This window comes from Pinus tabuliformis, chromosome 3_2 (genome assembly GCF_031772625.1).
Source record: "Pinus tabuliformis cultivar Carrire ecotype Pingquan chromosome 3_2, CPIR1, whole genome shotgun sequence".
NCBI classification, from domain to species: domain Eukaryota; kingdom Viridiplantae; phylum Streptophyta; class Pinopsida; order Pinales; family Pinaceae; genus Pinus; species Pinus tabuliformis.
Genome location: NC_142302.1, coordinates 498,659,816 through 498,665,899, shown reverse-complemented (window position 1 = coordinate 498,665,899; position 6,084 = coordinate 498,659,816).

Here is a 6,084-nt window from a genome sequence, read left to right as displayed (position 1 = left end):
AAAAACATCTTGTAGGCTTTGACTTCAAATAGGTTTTATAATTTATAGATCTCAAAGTTAGTCATTTCCATAGTTTTGAGTGTTTTATAAAAATAAAAAAAATCTCTTTTGAAAAAAAAAATTGTTTTTGTAGTGGTTGAGTGCTTTGAAAAGAAAAGGGAAGTTTTTGTGAAATAACTAGTTGTCTTGTTTTGAGTGCATTGGAAAGGACAAAAGCTCTTCTTTTAATTTTTTTGATTAAGGAAGATTTGTGTTTACAAAGTATTTGCATTCTCAAACTCTTTCTTAGTTTAGAAGTTCATCGAAGAGAAAAGATTGTTTAAAATATCTTAGGTGCATTTTTAGTGATTTTGAGTCGAGTCTTCATACCACGAGTTTCATCTCCGCACCTTTTGACCTAAACAAAAACCAATAAAAAATAATGCTTAAAGTAAAATTCATCTAGTAACATTTTTATTTCTAGGGCTCCGATACACCAACTTAGCTTAGGCTAGTGTCTTGGAGTAGGAGAGTAATTAACTCTCCAAGACAGTAAAAACAAACAAGTAGTTGTATCTTGTGGTAGGGAAGAAATCCAATTGTTGCATTTATGCTCTGGGAAAGCTCCTCTTAAAGGAGAAGCACGAGATCGTGTCTGAACCAGTGTGGGAATCAATCCTTCCTCATTGGGAACGACGCCAGATATTCACGTATTAAAAATGGTAAAACTCGGATTAACCATTGTCGAGGAGCCTGGGGTCACTTGTTGGTAAACCTTGGATTATGTCAAGGAGCCTTCAAGGGGATTGAGCTTGCTACTCTGCCCTTGCGTGCGTATTGGATCGTAGACTGTTCCCCCAGGTATATTTGTTTCAGTTGGTAACCTTAGTGGCCATATTCCTTAGGATTCTTCCTGAGGTGACAGTGGTGGGAAGATTCCACTGTACCTAGAGCAGATGTCGGCTAGACTCACTTGGATTTTCTGGGGGGTTCTCTTCACTCAAGATGGTTAAGTGGAGGAACTTGTGCCAGTCTATTCATTAAGCAGGTTGCTGGGGTAACTGTTCCAACCGCCATTTCTGTATTGAATTCTGCGATGTTGGATTTCATCACCAACTAGTGTTTTCACTACGGAAAGTTGTTGTTTGTGTGTGTTTGATCTCCTAGATTCTTTAGGCGTGTGATTCAAATTTGTTTGGTTCTTTAGAGGCTTTAGGTGATTTTAATTGAGATTTTACTTTGTTTGCATGTGAAGTAGTTAAAATTTTTTAACCGTGGCTGAATTACCGAGGAAGTCCCGTAGACTTTGGGGCCAACCTCCTGAATTTTCACCAAGCCAGCTTGAAGGCTTGAAAGTCCTCGTAACTCCTAGAGACAGTAGAGTTGGGTCACCTGAAGAAGGAGAGTCTTCTTTGGTGGTACATCCTGATTTTCAAGCATTAGTAGCAGATTATAATCCGTAGTCAGTGTCTATTTCCGAAGTTACTGGTAGCTTTTCATCTACTAGTGATATAGGTGAGGAACCTGAAATATCCGAACCTGAAAGTGAATTTGCTGCTACTCCGACATCAGGGTTTGCTTCTCTAGCTTCTAGTGGTCCTGGTTCACCTAGGGTAGAAAGAGTAATCACCCAAGATCTTCCTTCTGGACTTATAGCTTTTGAAGAACTTGCTACTCCGGAAGAAGTAGGCATCCCTATCCCTGAAAATCAACCTGTTATTGAGCTAAGGGAGCGTGAAACAATTTTTTATAGTCCACCTAGGAACAGTACTTGGTATCTTTCTTTGACTAATTTCTTGGAAAGCCCAGGGTTAAGTTTTTCACCACCTCGCGTTCCTTATCACCCAACACCTAGAGGTTATTATCCTCTGTTAAATATGTCGAAACAGTCGTCCATGTTTACTCAATCACCTGAATCCTTTTTATACTGCGATCCTTCTGTTCCCTCTGGGTATCAGTCACTTTCTGGTACTTTTTCGGGAGCATCTCCTCAACCCATTGAGCAAGGGTTATTAACTGGAAGCAATGGTACTAAGCTGTTGAGCGTAGAAGACATTCTCATGATGTCAGGGTCTATTCCCAATCCTCAACCTCAAGGTGGCCAGTTACCGCCTGGGGGGTAGCCTCAATTATCGCCCGGGGGGCAACCTCAAGGTACCCAATTTGCATCTGGGGGACAACATACCTACGGGACAGTATGTTCCTCAAGGTTAACCCCAGACTCAATATGTGCCCCAAGGTCAACCCCAGTATCAATTTATACCTCAAGGTCAACCCCAGTATCAGTACGTGCCTCAAGGGTATCAACCCCAAGGTCAGTACTCGAACCAAGGTTTCCAACCACTCTCTGGTCAAACGTATGTTCAAGGAACGGGAAATGTACCTTTAAATTATCAATCCTACCCTCAACCTGGTTATAGTCCTCAATATTCTCAGCCTGTTATGGGTTCGTACCCTGGAATGAATATAGTGTGGGATCCAACACAAACTCAACAGGTGTTGCAGCCAAATGTACAGTTTTCATCTCAAACTGGACAACCCTTAGTTTCTGGTACACCCCAGCAACCAGTCCAGTCTAACATTCAAACTTTTGTACCTTCGATAGTTTCTCAGCCTAGGCCTAGTATGCCTCCTACTCTGCCTCAAACGACTGCTACAACTGCTGCAACATCTGTTCAATCTACCCCACCTACTTCCGGAGTATCGACAGCTCCAGGTTCTACTATTCCTGTATCTACTCCTCAGACATCTTTACCATCGTCTGGATCCACGATTCAAACTTCGGGTCAGATGCCTGTAGGACAACCTGGTTCAAGTACGGTTGTCACAAGTCAACCACAGTTTACTTATCAGCTGTACCAGGGACAGTACCAATTCGGTCCTGCTGTGCAGCAGCCAGTCTATCAGCATCAACCGTACCTTGGGTACACTTATCAACAACCTCAACAACCCCAGTACGGTCCAGTTAATCCTGGTTTTCCGGGAGGATACAATATCCCAAATGCAATTCCTATTCCCAGTTATCCCGGATATCCTCCTCCTAGGGCTAGTCTCATGACCCAGAGTTTTAGGGACCCTAATCGTCAGTTACTGTTTATTGCAACTTTGGAGTTGCTTGACTTGTCGTGCCTAACGAACGATCCCATTAATTATCTTCCGTTTTGGCCGCCAATATCGAATAAGTTTCCTAGTGACATTCCTAAGTTCGAAGGTAAATCATGAGAGGACCCGTCAAACCATGTGATGACTTACCACCTCTGGTGTGCTTCTAACTCCATTTCAGATGATTCAATCCATCTAAGACTTTTCAAGCACACTCTAATTTGTCTTGCAGCCAAGTGGTACATTGAGTTACCACGAGGCACCTTTTATAATTTTAGTCAGTTAGCTACCTCATTTTTAACTCATTTTCAGTTGCCAGTCCGATATGACAACGGCACAGAATTGTTAAATTCGTTAAAACAATCGACGTCCACTTACATTTCAGATCATATTCATGAGTGGAGACGTCGACGGCGTTTAGTGAAGGTTTTTATTCCGGATCAGATCTTGGCTGAGTGGTTTGTAAAATCTTTGTTGCCAAAGATCACTGAAGATGTAGCTAAAGCCGAAGTTGTTACTGAGGAGAAAGTAATTTCTGAAGCACAGTACCTTGACTTGGGTTATACTCAGTTAGGTACGTTACACGAGAAAATCTCTGATCTTCCCAAGCAAAATCAAATCACTGCAGCTCCTTCAGGATCTCATGCCGCCGATGGTATGATTGGTATGGTTAACACTAAAAGTAAGAAGAAGTCTTCCAAGAATTCTTCTCCTATCATAACCTTGCCTGATTCCTCGACAGGAGATTCTTTTGTAGAGATTTCCGCCGATATCCACGTTGTAGAGTCGTCTACAGCCAAATCAAAGTCCGGTGGGAAGAAGAAAGGAAAGAAGAAGAATAAAATGGACAAAAATTCAAAGGAGAAACCTGAAAAATCGGAATCCAATGATGAAAAGAACAAACCTCGTTATCCTTGTCTCATTTGTGACAATGAACATTTTACAAGAGATTGCCCTCATCGTGCAGAGGTTGCGAAGATTGTCAAAGGTTCCCAAACTCCTGCTGTTTTGAAGAATCCTTTTCCAGCTCAAGACAGTAAGATGATAGGTTCTTCCTCGAATGCCAATGAAGAACCCATACTGATGATGTCCCATGTTAGGATTGCGACTTGATCGCAATATTATGGTAGTAAAAGTCTTGTTGATGGTAAAGAAGCAGAATCTTCTCATTCTAATCCATCAACCTCAGCTCCCGGTTCCAATCCACTACAGATCGAGAAACCTAATCCAGACTTGGTAATCAAACCTCCCGCCAAGGGTATACTTCGAAAGTCAGCTTTCAATCCACATGCGAGAGCGGCTCAGAACTATAACATTGTTGAGTATTTAGCTATTTCACCCTCAGCAATGTCGGCTTTGGAAGTGCTGCAATCATGTCCAGCACAACGCAAATTACTTTTGTCGGCTATAGGAGCTGTTGACGTTCAGGACTCAAACCTAATAATTTTCAATCTAGAAAATAGTACACCACGTTTACCTCATCAAATGGCTTTCCAAATTCCAGTGATAGTAAAAAACAGGCCTATTCATTGGACTGTAATTGATGAGGGAGCCTCAACGTGTATTATGTCGATACAGTGTTGGAGATCGCTTGGTTCTCCTTCGCTAAATCAATCCCCGACGATTCTAAAGGCCTTTGATGGCCGTGGGTTTCATCCTTTTAGCATTCTACAGGATTTGCCTATAGGGGTTGAAGGAAAAACCGTTAATCTAGATGTGGAGGTGGTTGATGCCCCTTTAGATTACAACCTTCTCTTGGGTCGAAGTAGGTCTTACGCTATGATAGCGGTCGTTTCATCGGTCTTTCGGATTATAAAGTTTCCTCATAATGGAAAGATCGTAACAATAGACCAGCTGACTTACTTTTCATCTGACCTAGCCTCTTCTGAAAGTATTCAGCGTATCAGTAAAATGAATATCCCGTATAAGGATGTTGGAGTAGGACTAGTTAAAGATGCCGGTTTACTGGGAACTTTTCCTTTTCCTTCGATCAACGCATCGTCTTCATTTGCAACCATTCATATGATTACGTCATACACCATTGTTTATGATGATCCTTGGATCATTCCTTCTGAATCCGAGATAGACTCATTTGGTGATGTCATGCCTTTGAGTCCATATGAAATTGTGTATGAGGCCGTGCAATCGTCTACCGACCCATCTTCAACAGAAAATGACTTCATGAATGTGGTCCGTGAGGAATCACTTTTCACATCAAACTCGGATTTAATCACGTTTTCTGAACTTGTTCACTTTGATGAGCAAATTCGTGAAATCCTATGTGTAGATGATTTACCATGGGAAGATCTCCATCACAGATCTTCGTTTTTACCCGAGAATGATCGTTTTGAAAATGATTTTTCATCAATTTTTACGACTGAATATGTCAAGGAACCTTAGAATCCAATGAAACATCCCGATTCAGAGTTAAATTTGGGAAACATCTCTCGAACTATTCCTATTGACATTTCGGTTAAGCCTGGAATTGTTGAGAACATTCATATAGGTGCCTCGTGTACAGATGACGAAATTAAAATATATAAGGCTCTATTTCAAGAATTCTGCAACGTGTTTGCCTGGTCCTATGAGGAAATGCCAGGGATTGATCCTGCGATTGTTGTTCATGAGATCAAGACTTACCTGGACGCTAAACCCATTCGGCAACGTTTGCGTCAGATTCACCCAAGAAAAGCTGCTGCAATTAAAGCAGAAGTTGAAAAATTACTCAAAGCAGGTTTCATTTATTCGATCCTGTTAACGGATTGTGTATCAAATATTGTTTCGGTTAACAAAAAGCAAGGAACAATAAGAATATGTATCGATTATAGGGACATCAATTGAGCCTGTCCAAAGGATAATTACCTGACTCCCTATATCGATCAAATCATTGATGATTGTGTCGGCAGTGAAATATTCTCCTTCATGGATGGTTTTTCCGGATACAATCAAATCAACATTCTACCTGCCGATCAACCAAAAACGGCTTTCATTTGTCCATGGGGG